Here is a 12,142-nt window from a genome sequence, read left to right on the forward strand (position 1 = left end):
ACAACTTCAGTCATAACAAATACTGACGTTAATGAATAAGATATTTGCAACACCTATGTATCGTTATTCTCGGCTATGAAAACACCGGTGTTGCACGTGTGCCTCATCAACTTGTCTGTATTGTATACCATCAAAAATGCAATGCCGATTTTTTTTTTTTATTCTCAGGCACCAGCCAGTTGCTGGAACTAAGGCGAGAGAGATCTCTATCTATACATGAAAAATATTGTCAAGCCTGACGGTTTTTTTTTTTTTTTTTTTTTGGAACTATACTCTCACCTCCCAGATTGGGACTAGGATACCTGGGTGGCCACTTCGATAATTTAGGCTACTGCTGCCCATAACTAATGTCTGTTATTATTATTATTATTATTATTATTATTATTATTATAAAAAAGAAGCGCTAAACCTACAAGGGTCATACAGCGCAGTAACTAATGCCTAAATATTATATTCACGGAAGTGCAAAACCCGTACGGGTCGCTCATATAATGCCTACGGAATACAAAGTCAAATTTGATCTATTAAAGGGAAGGGCAGAGCCAACTCCTTGGATCATGAGCAGGTCTTTACACAATATTGCTTAACTCCATCATCCACTTGAGATGGTATCTAAGTGTGTAAGCTCTAGAATTTTATATAGTTCATAACTCGGTATGGGTATCTCCCATTAACTGCTGGGCTAATTTAAGTACAATGGCTTTTAAGTGTTGGGCTTATTATTTCCTTGTGTAAGAAGTGCCGTCTTGGGTTAGTCTCATCCCCTCCACTACGAAGAAAGGCTGACTTGGTCTTTAGACCCGCACTGTACGCAATATTATTTTATTGATTACAGCCCTGATGCATGGACCATGACACACATTATTAGTCATTTTTAGCAGGGGGCGGAGCAACAGTATATTTGAGAAACCCGAGAATAGCAAGAGAAACTGGCCCGAGAGCTTCGGAAAGCCAGGAAGGGCCTCTGTGGGCTGCAACAGTGGCAAGAGACAGTGTATATTGTGAGTACCGAAAGTGTCTAGACATTTTTCCCTCGGTAACCCCATCCCTCTTCCCCCCATTGACACAGTTCCATTCCTGTATAGGGATTTTGTGAATTAGTCAGTGTGGTAATTAAGTTGTAGAAATGCCTTTTTTTAACCCCCAGTCATCGTGATCCCGGTTCTCCTGTTTATTATTTTTTGTTTCTTCATTGTAATAAGATTATGCTGAACAGGGAAGTATGACTGAATCAGTGAATCGTGGATAGTGGTGAACCACTGTAGTGATTAACCAATGGTCAGGAAGTATCGTCCGTATAGGTTAACACAAAGATTTCAGTTCTTTTATGTCTGCTATCAGGATAAGGTAAATACACCGAGAGGTATATAGTTCTCGGTGTATAACACTCAGATTTTAATACCTGTTTTGGAGGTTTCAGTATTGTACACTGCTGTACAGGTGACACGCAACGTTAATGACGTGTGTAGTCACCTGTACAGCATCGACTACACCTGTGTAGTCGATGCAACCTAACCAACCAGAGGACAAGAACTTATACTTAGGACTCCTTTCATGGAAGGTGCCTTGATGACGATGAAGGGTTCTTGACCCAGAGAATTGGAGCTACCTTCATTTTCCTTGGATCGAATCTTACTGCCACCCGTACCCTAGACGCTGCACAATTCCTAAGGGTTACAACAACAGTTTGTTTAAGATTGAATTTTGTCTTATTACTTTAGTCTGATGGAAATTTTAATACCCACTGCCCCACATCTGATATTAGACTGACTTTTTTCATACTATCACACTGATATTAGACTGACTTTTTTCATACTATCACAATGGTTGCATTTGCCAAAAAAGCTTTTTCAAAACCTTTTATACAACTCCTATTGTGATTTGCTCTATTGACTCCGTGGATGAAATAGCATAAGGTCGACAGACACATTTTTGAACAGGATTTTATCGGGACAACGTTTTGCTCTAGGGAGCCTGATCTTGGCTTGATTAACCTCGATACAGAGTGAAAGGTGCTTAATGAAAGCTTTTCCTGAAGTCTGTGGCATTGTTTTAATACCCTTTCCAGTTTCAGTTTAAGATACATGTTGTAAAACAGTTACATTCATAAGTCATAAATGCGGTATTAGGACATTTAGGATGTTTCGCCCGCCAGGGGCTTTATCAGTTCAATAAGAATAAAAAGCCAATACAGTGACTGTAATACCAAGCAAATAACCCGCATTTTGGAAAGGAACCTTTTGACTAAGTTTCGGTCCATTCTGAAGTATTGTCAAGTTGTGACTTAACGAGGGTCCAAAAAGGGCCGAAACGTCATCATAAGGTCCCTTTCCTAAGTGCGGTTATTTGTGTACCCATTACATGGGATAATGCTGGAGACAGTGGAAAACATGAAAAAATAGTTTGAGGGGATCAATTCCTTAGCTCTGAAAAGGTGTTTTATTCATAAATTTTGGAATGAATAGTGCATTAGTCAGTCGTTCAGTCCATCAAGACTGGTACACTAAACACTTCCTTGTAAAGTTGAGGGACTAATCGTCTCTTAATTACTACTTCCCGTCTTCCACTATCTCCAACAGATTCATAAATGCCGATGGATTGATCACCTCAAACTACTTTCAAGTCCTCCATAATCTCCAGAATTACTCTCTGTATTGATATGACAAAGCTACTGTTTGACAAAACGTCTCCACAATGTACTCAAGGGTTGCACGTGTGTTTTATTCACCCCCCAGGTCGTCTTTGATTTTCTGAAGACCCTAAAATCTACTTTAGTGTTTTTCCTATATGGCACTACGTCTAGAAAAGATAGACGTCTATCTAGCTCATCCTCCATGGTGAATTTAAGGGTTCTAGAGTGCTGAATCTATCAAGGAGTACAGTTGTGTCGGGTAGCCTGGGTACAATAACTAGGTTATATTCCACATCTCGCAGCCATGATACTACACTGTGCGCGGTGTCTCTCTTCTCCAAGTGTTCCATGTACAGGCTAACCAGGACCGCACTCTACACACAAAGTCGCCAAACGAGAAGCAGTTGAAAGTGATGCACTGCTCGATACTGTTAACGAAATTCTATGCTGGGAAAGGAAGATCCAGGTCGTAAGCAGACTAGAATAAACAGAACTAAGCACAGCCGTCTGCAAGAGCAACAAACTTAATACAGAGGGACATGTACATGAGAGTACATAGAAAAGAGAATACATGAGAAAAACAGCAGAGTACTTTAAGTGTACTAAGTCCACACTGAAGCTATCTACTGAAAGCCTCTCAAGGGAGGTTCCTTGACGTTGGTGAGGAGCTCTTGATCTAGAGAATTGGATCTGTGCTCCGGTTCCCTGAATTGAGCCTGAATACTTTCTATCCCCCCTCCCCCCAAATGTACTTGGGGACTCAAAGTCAGGAATTATGGTGATAGGTCAGGTGCTTTGAATCTACCCCTGTGAGTACACTATTTTCCTGCCACTGATTCCTGGATAAAACATCACTGCTTTCATTGCAGAGGAAAGACACTAGCAAGCAATCTAGCATCATCATCATTTAGTCTTGAAGATCATCATTTATGCTAACTCGCTGAACGGTGAGGGGGGGGGGGAGACACGTCGAACTCGTGTCAAGCCAATCTAAAACTAGCATGTCGGTGCCCTATTCACTGTACCATTCAATTAAACTCTGTTTTTCAGTATACACCAGGAAGATTAGCATGGGCCCCACTGATCACAAATGATTGTTTTTTTACAGACGAATCTCTCGCCATAACTTGTGTTCTCACAAGTTCATGTATCATAACATCATTCTTTCCTGGGTAAAGCTGTTTCTGAATACAAAAGCACACTGCCCACAGTATTATAGACGTCAGGTGTACTTTTTGTACACTTGAGCTTCATGAGTCATGATTTGATAATGCCGTGTAGAACGTTATCATGAACTGGTAAAGCTCTAAATTGAGCGATACACTCACAATATGAGATTGCTCTTTACCTGGAGGGTGTTGCGGGGGGTCAACGCCCCCGCGGCCTGGTCCATTATCAGGCCTCGTAGTGAATCAGGGCCTGATCAACGAGACTGTTACTGTAGATGAATGGTTCAAAGAACCGACATGTTGTTAAATTAGACACATGTGCAACTCTTGGGTATCTTTATTGAAGCTACCCAAGAGTTGCACATGTGTCTAATTTAACGAGACTGTTACTGCTGGCTGAACATAAACCGACGTACGAACCACAGCCCGGGTAGTCAAGTACTGACTTTGGGTGCCTGTCCGACTCCCTCGTGAAGACAACCAGGGGCCTATTGGTAACCCTCTCTCTTTATGTATGCTAGGAGCGGTTGAACAGTCTTGGGCCCCTGACGCTTATTGTGCTGTCTCTTAGCTTACTTATGGCACCACTGCTTTTTAATGGGAGGATACTGAATTGTCTGCCGAATCTTTTGCTTTCATAGGGCGTGATTTTCGTGTGCAGAATTGGGACTAGTCCCTCTTAAGATTTTCCAAGCGTATATTATCATGTATCTTTCTCACCTTTTTTCTTCACGTCTCTCATGCATATCGTCTCCCATCCATTTTGTCTCTCATCTCTCACCCCCCCCCCCCGCCCTCTCATCTGTCAGTGGCTCGTCTGTCTTTATATGTCTCAGTCTCTTGCCCGTCTCAATCTATTTTTGTCCCAATTTCTATTTTGACCATCTCCAATTAATCATCTATCTCTTTCATCTGGGTCTGTCAACTCGCTGTCTCCTCTTCTCTTCCCCTCCCTCTCCTCTTCCTCCATGTACGCTGGCATTTTGCTTTCATCTTAGCATAGAGTTCTATAAAATGCAGACTATTATCTTAATTTATAATTACAAAAAATATATAGGAAGGTATCACCTCTAGCGCTAACTAGGAACCCTCAGCCTCGGAGAAGAGAATGAATGTACTTTCAAAGGTCACAACAATGTTTCTACTGCATCTGCTAGGAAAATGATAGGATGGATAATGAGAACCTTCAAAATTAGGGATGCCAAGCCAATGATGATACTCTTCAAATAATTTCTCTCTAAACCATACCCCCGGCCGGGATTGAACCCGCGGTCATAGAGTCTCAAAACTCCAGCCCGTCGCGTTAGCCACTAAACCAGCTAGCCACAATAAGATTCATCCAACTAGGTATATTTCTACACCATAGGAAAGTTAGCACAGGCACCTCTGTGACCACAAATGCAAGTTTTTACAGACGAATCTCCAGCTAGCGTGGCCGTGACGAACTCTAGCTCAAGTCCCTTCACTGCCGTCAACATGACTCAAGAAATCGTAATGACACGATTGCAAATAAACCATATGGTATGGTTTATTTGCAATCGTGTCATTACGATTTCTTGAGTCATAATTTCTCTCTAGGCTGGAATACTGCTGTACACTAACGGCCCCTTTCAATTGCAGACCTGTAGAATATATAGAGAACTTTCACTGCACGTATAAATGCAATAAAGCACCTAAATTACTGCGAACGGTTAAGTTCCTTGACCTGACCTGTACTCCTTAGAACGCAGAGAAGAAAGGTGCATGATAATATACACTTGGAAAATCTTACAGGGACTAATCCCAAATCTGCACACGGAAATCACTCCCTATGAAAACAAACAAAACTCGGCAGGCGGTGAAAAGCAGGGGCGCCACGAGTATGCTAAGAGACTACACAGTGTCAGGGGCCCAAGACTGTTCAACTGCCTCCCAGCATACATAAGGGGAAATACCAACAGACCACAGCCGGGCTGTGGTTCGTACATCAGTTCGCATGCGGTCAACAGTAACAGCCTGGATAAACAGGCCTTTATCCACCACAAGACCTGGTCATGAACTGGGCCGCGGGGGCGTTGACCCCCGGAACACCCTCTAGGTATTCCCCAGGGACAAATCTGGAGACTTCTCCCCGAAGCTGTTCTTCCCCTACCACGTCCTATAAATAAATGTGTTTTTCAGATCTTCATTTTAATTATGTATGAACACATACATTTACATATTGAATAGCTTTATAGTCAAGAAAAAGCGTTAAACTTAAAGGGTCATACCGATTTTTTCTAAATTATTATTAATAAACTGGAAGGCGAAATATTCTAAAACGCCTGTAAATAATTACAAAATGATATATTAAAAAAAAAGCGTTAAGCCTGTATGGGTCATACAGCGTCGGCGACAATTTTTTTTTTTCACTTTTTTTTCGCAACTAAGCATAAAGGAAATTATCGGCTAAAAAAAGGGGGCTGATACCCCCCCTCCTGGAGAAAATTTCTCCACAGGGCATTTCTTTTAGGTTTGTGGAATTAATAATAATCCCTCAAGGGAGGTGTTTTGAGGCTTGTGAAGGGTTCTTGATCCAAGGAATTGGATCTGTTCTCCCCTTGGATCGAACTTGATTGCCTCTCATTTGTCAAGTGCTTCATGTTTTAACACTTCCACATATAATAATATATTCCTGCAAAGCGGTAACGTCTTTGGTTAATGGCAACATTTTAAGTTATTAATAACCGAGACTACGATAACACAGAAGTGTGCAAAAAAAAAAGTGGTACTGACTGATTATCCTGGGTTGTTCACTCTTGAGGGTTAATAACCCAGGATAACGCAAGAAAACTCAGCAGTGGCTTATTGCCACTGCTGTCCTTTTCATTTTTTTTTTTTAGGTTTCTCACAAGTTTACTAATTCCCAGATATGTAATGCTAGGTAACAGTGGCAGTAGGTGCTACCAGGCTTGCCCATTCGTGTCGCCCCTACCAGGGCTCGACCCGGGTACTTTTAGTAGTAAACTGAATGTTTTCTCACTGGTTGGTGGACAGAGGACCGACAATCATGGGTAATAAAAGAAATATATAGACTTAAGGTTGAATAAGTCTTTATGAGTTAATACAAGCGTGTTACCCAAGATACTACTGTAGGTAGTAGCTCTAGCTCTCTCTAGCTCTCTCTCTAGCTCTCTCTAGCTCTCTCTCTAGCTCTCTCTCTCTCTCTCTGCATTTCTAGATTTATTCATTTATGTGGCTGTTACTCTCAAATATTTTCATTTAATATTTTTCCTGGAAATATATTTTTCATGTGCGTGCTTGTAAGCATCTTTGTGAGGACTCACCGTCATTGAGTGAGATTATTAATAACTATTTCCATCTACTGTGCATCAGTCTTCGTGCATCAAGACAGTAGCACTGGAGCAGCGAGAGCAGAACAGCATCACTTGATCATCATCATCATCAGCAGCAGCAGCAGCTTGAGCAGTTCCTGGCTGGCCAGCAGCTGATGATGACGGAACTCCACAGGTTCACACCCTCCCGGACAATACAATTATTAACTCACTCCACTCCACTTTTAACCTCACGACTACCACCTCGCAATGTTTGTGACGCGACACACCATCATATCGGTGATGAAACTGGCGACGGACGTACAATTAAGTGTTAAGCACAACTTATCAAGTGAGATTTCCCCACTGAAGTTTGTGTCACACGCCCACCATCACCACCAGAAAAACACTGAGTAGCGTATGGCCACGTACGGGCGTCTCGACCACCACAAGTGACGCCTCACATGCGTCTCTCACTGTAAACACACTTATTACCCAAACTTTACCCTCTATGTTACTTTCAGATTTATAAAACACTATGTGGGTATGGCTTTAAGACAAATAAATTCGAGTGAGCGCGTATGAGAAGCTAGATATAGCGCAATAATACCTGTGGCAGCAGACGACGCCTCTCAGCTGATTCCTGCCTCACCATGACGGGAAATTTACCTGCTCGCGGAGCTTAAAATACAAAAGCATCTGTCCCTGGTCATAATTATAATCTCCAACAACAAATACCTCGTTAGAAGCTGACTACTGTAAGACAATACTAGGGTCAATGTACACACATATACACATATATATATATTAGGATTTGCAGAGTTGCCGAGCAGCTTAAACGTGATACTCAATGTGGATGACTGTGGTTGGCTGGCACAGTGCTGACGTACACTATATGCACCTACCATTGGTCCGCGCCCACTGAACTAAAATAGTACAGGCCTTTTCGAGTGCGCCAAGTTCAAATGATGTTCATTTTTGGACTAAGGGGGTTACCAACTCCCTCGCCATCCACAGCGGGTTTAGAAATACCCAGAGAGCGTCGTCGAGGCTTGTTCTTTCTGCCAAGTAGGTACACGCGGAAATGTCCTTGGCAGTAGATATAAACATACATGATCCCATAATATTTCTGCTATGGATTGAAGGTTACTTGCATTATGTCGTCAGCTCTGCGTAATGTGATACGTCAGCGGATCTGATGTCACTAAATGAACAAACTCATATCTTGAACCTTCCTAATTTTAACAAATGCTTATCAGATAAGAAGATACTTCTTACCAATGGTTCCAGGAACAAACGAACACATATATACCACTGTAATACAGAAAAATATTAACATTTATATTAACCCATTGTATAAGGAATTTAACCCCTGAGAGTTAATAACTCAGGAAATGCTTTGCATATAAGGGCGTCCGTAGAGCATGCAATTATTACATTATCAACCTTATCCATTTCTCTGTATTATTTATGTGTGCTCCGGAGAAACAAAAATCAAAGTTTGACCATAAAATAAAAATGAGACTTATATCTAGTATTTTACTTAAAGTCCTACCCCGGGATGCGACCCACTAGGCGACTAACTTCTAGGTATTTATATGCTGCTAGGTGAACCTAGGCAGCAGGTGCTAGGAGACCTGACAAACCTGTTGTGTGGGACCCACTAACTTTTATTCTAGACTGAACTGTCATCAAGAATAAAAAAATCACAATACCGTGGATGGAACACCTCAGCAAAATTCGCACTTAGGAAGAGAAACCACCTGGCGACGTTTTGGTTCATTCTGACCTTGACAATGGTTCAGGATGGACCGAAACATCGTTATAAGGTTCTCATCCAAAGTGTGGGTTTATTGGTGAACCCTCATCACATCTTGTGAATCATTGTTAATGTTCTCAGGTTGACCGTGAAGCTACTGGAAGACTTCGTTCAACAGTGGCCAAAAGTCCCACTCAGCTGGTTACTCAGCAGGTCACTCAGCTGGTCACTCAGCTGGTCACTCAGCTGGTCACTCAACTGGTCACTCATCTGGTCACTCAGCCGGCCACTCAGCTGGTCATTCAACTGGTCAATCAGCTGGTCACTCAACTGGTCACGCAACTGGTCACTCAACTGGTCACTCAACTGGTCACTCAACTGGTCACTCAGCTGGTCATTCAACTGGTCGCTCAGCTGGTCACTCAACTGGTCACTCAACTGGTCACTCAGCTGGTAACTCAACTGGTCACTCAACTGGTGACTCAACTGGTGACTCAACTGGTCACTCAACTGGTTACTCAACTGGTCACTCAGCTGGTCACTCAACTGGTGACTCAACTGGTCACTCAATTGGTGACTCAACTGGTCACTCAACTGGTCACTCAGCTGGTCACTCAACTGGTGACTCAACTGGTGACTCAACTGGTGACTCAACTGGTGACTCAACTGGTGACTCAACTGGTGACTCAACTGGTGACTCAACTGGTCACTCAGCTGGTGACTCAACTGGTGACTCAACTGGTGACTCAACTGGTGACTCAACTGGTGACTCAACTGGTCACTCAACTGGTCACTCAACTGGTCACTCAGCTGGTCACTCAACTGGTCACTCAACTGGTCACTCAACTGGTGACTCAACTGGTGACTCAACTGGTCACTCAACTGGTCACTCAACTGGTCACTCAACTGGTCACTCAACTGGTCACTCAGCTGGTCACTCAACTGGTCACTATGCAACAGACGCGTCAGGAGATATATTCACTATTCTGACAATATTCGTATTTTCCAACCCCCCCAGGATTCAACCTGGGTCTTTATGGTTGTTAACCAAACGCTCCATCAGTTATGACATTATGTGATAAGTAATACATCTTAATTCTAATGTAGAAAACAAAAGAATTTGTTATTGAACACGGGATGGCACTGTGTGAACATGTGTGGACCAAGCCTGTTCAACTACTGATGAGTTAAACACATGTGGAACACCTGGATATTTTTACTGTCGTCAGTAAAACTATCCATTGCTATTTGATGAGTGAGACATGTGTCTCCTTCATCAATTAGCAATGGTAGAGTTAAAATCTTCAAGAAATAACTGGACCACCGTCCACATCAAGTGCCAGATCAACCAGATGGTGATGACTAGGACAGTCGGGACGCTAACAGCAGCAGCCTGGTTAAAAACCAAAATAATAATAATAATATTTTTTATTTTTACAAGTACAGGAAGCCTGGCTCCAGTGAGGCTTCGAGGCTTGAAAAACCCCGAAGTCGGTCACAGGGCGAACCTACAAGATGGCTTTCAGCACCAGTAAAAATGTAAACAGGAGCTCCTACTGACAGCTCTAGCAAGACGCTATTCCGACAACGTTTCGCTCATCAGAGCGAAACTTTGTCTTAATAAAATCGTGATCTGTTTCATGCCTTTGTATTGCTCTTAGATGAAAAAAACTCATCCCAGTTGACAGGTTCGTCAGGAAACAGGACAAGTGTTTCCTGACGCGGGTCTTGGTCAGATGATGACCCGCCGTTGGAGCTTTTGGTCATCTGACCGAGGCCTTCCACTGGCTTACCCCTCCACCCCTTTAAAACTTATAGTTATAGTTACAACCATTTATATATTCAACAGTTCCTCAGCCTCGCAATTAATGTTATGTTACAATTAATGTTATGTTACAATTAATGTTATGTTACAATTAATGTTATGTTACAATTAAAGTTATTTTACAATTAAAGTTATTTTACAATTAAAGTTATTTTACAATTAAGATTATGTTACAATTCCACATACAACACGTTAAATGTTTTTTCTTTCTTTTTATTACTGATACACAACACAGACACACTGATGAATAAGACACATGTGTCTTATTCATGTACATCTTTCTTTGGCTGAAGAAATCCCTCTGATTCATCTGAGTCTTCAATTTCTAATTGTGATCCCTTGTTGCTGTATCCCATCTCTGGAACATCCTATCTTTGTTCTGTGTGTGTGTGTGTGTGTGTGTGTAGTTTGTGTACTTACCCATTTGTACTCACCTATTTGTGGTTGCAGGGGTCGATTCATAGCTCCTGGCCCCGCCTCTTCACTGGTTGCTACTGGGTCCTCTCTCTCCCTGCTCCATGAGCTTTATCAAACCTCGTCTTAAAACTATGTATGGTTCCTGCCTCCATGTATGTGTGTGTGTGTGTGTGTGTGTAAGTATGTGCAATTACTTATTTGCAATAACCTATTTCTATCTACAGTAGAAGAGTTGTGCTCGTGGTGTCACATTTGTAATACTCAATCATATATTTTTTTGTAAATTTCCACTAGTTGCAGCACTTACTAATTTCTCCTTTAAAGTGTTCCACTGATCCACTGATCTATTTCGAGAAGTGACAATTTCTACTATCCTTTCCACAATACTTTTCCTCTAATTTGCAACTGTGGTCTCATGTTGTCCCTGTTGTAGCTACTAACATGTCTTCATTATCTACTATTTCAAAACTTTGTATGTAGTTGTCATGTCTCTTCTTTTCCTTGTGTTTTCAATCTTTCGTCATACTTTTTTCTCTTATTGTTGTTTTTTTATATATCATTTGACCCTTTCTGACTTATTTACATACTTTTAAAAGTTGTGGCCACCACAGCTGCTCATATTCCAGTTTTAGCTCAACATTTGGTGTAAATAGCTTCTAATATCTTTCCATCTATCTATCTGAAAGGTATTTTATAGTTTGCAAGTGAAATATATGAGTGTCTCAACATATTTTTTATATGTTCAATTATTTTTTTTTGTTAATAATAACTAATAGACCCCCATTTCTTTCCATGTAATACGTTCAATATTTTGTCACATAGTGACATGTGGCCGGATTTGATTTTGTTCTAATTCAATTACGTGGCATTTTTCCCCCCATAAAATTCTATCTTGTATCTTCACTTTAAGTTCTAAGCTAACTTAAGTAATCCTGCACAGATTTACTTCCATTTTTATTTTGTATTTTACCTAAGATTTATGCATCGTCCAAAAAATATATTTATATAGTTTCCTATTTCTTCTGGTGCGTTTTTCATATCAGTTAA

The 12,142-nt window shown here is 41.3% G+C and overlaps 1 protein-coding gene across 5 annotated transcripts in view; it reads right to left on the bottom strand.

The window, feature by feature from the left end:
- LOC128700542 (calcium-transporting ATPase sarcoplasmic/endoplasmic reticulum type) overlaps window positions 1-12,142 on the bottom strand; it is a 155,042-nt gene that overhangs the window by 118,808 nt on the left and 24,092 nt on the right. Inside the window, exon 1 of one of the 5 annotated variants that reach the window (XM_053793800.2) lies at window positions 7,107-7,414. The exons of the other annotated variants lie outside the window; for them this stretch is intronic. The gene's annotated coding sequence lies outside the window, so the exon portion shown is untranslated. Of the gene's footprint in view, window positions 1-7,106; window positions 7,415-12,142 lie in introns of those variants that run through there. 5 annotated transcript variants of the gene reach the window in all.

Source organism: Cherax quadricarinatus, chromosome 65, assembly GCF_038502225.1.
Source record: "Cherax quadricarinatus isolate ZL_2023a chromosome 65, ASM3850222v1, whole genome shotgun sequence".
In the NCBI taxonomy this organism is placed as follows: domain Eukaryota; kingdom Metazoa; phylum Arthropoda; class Malacostraca; order Decapoda; family Parastacidae; genus Cherax; species Cherax quadricarinatus.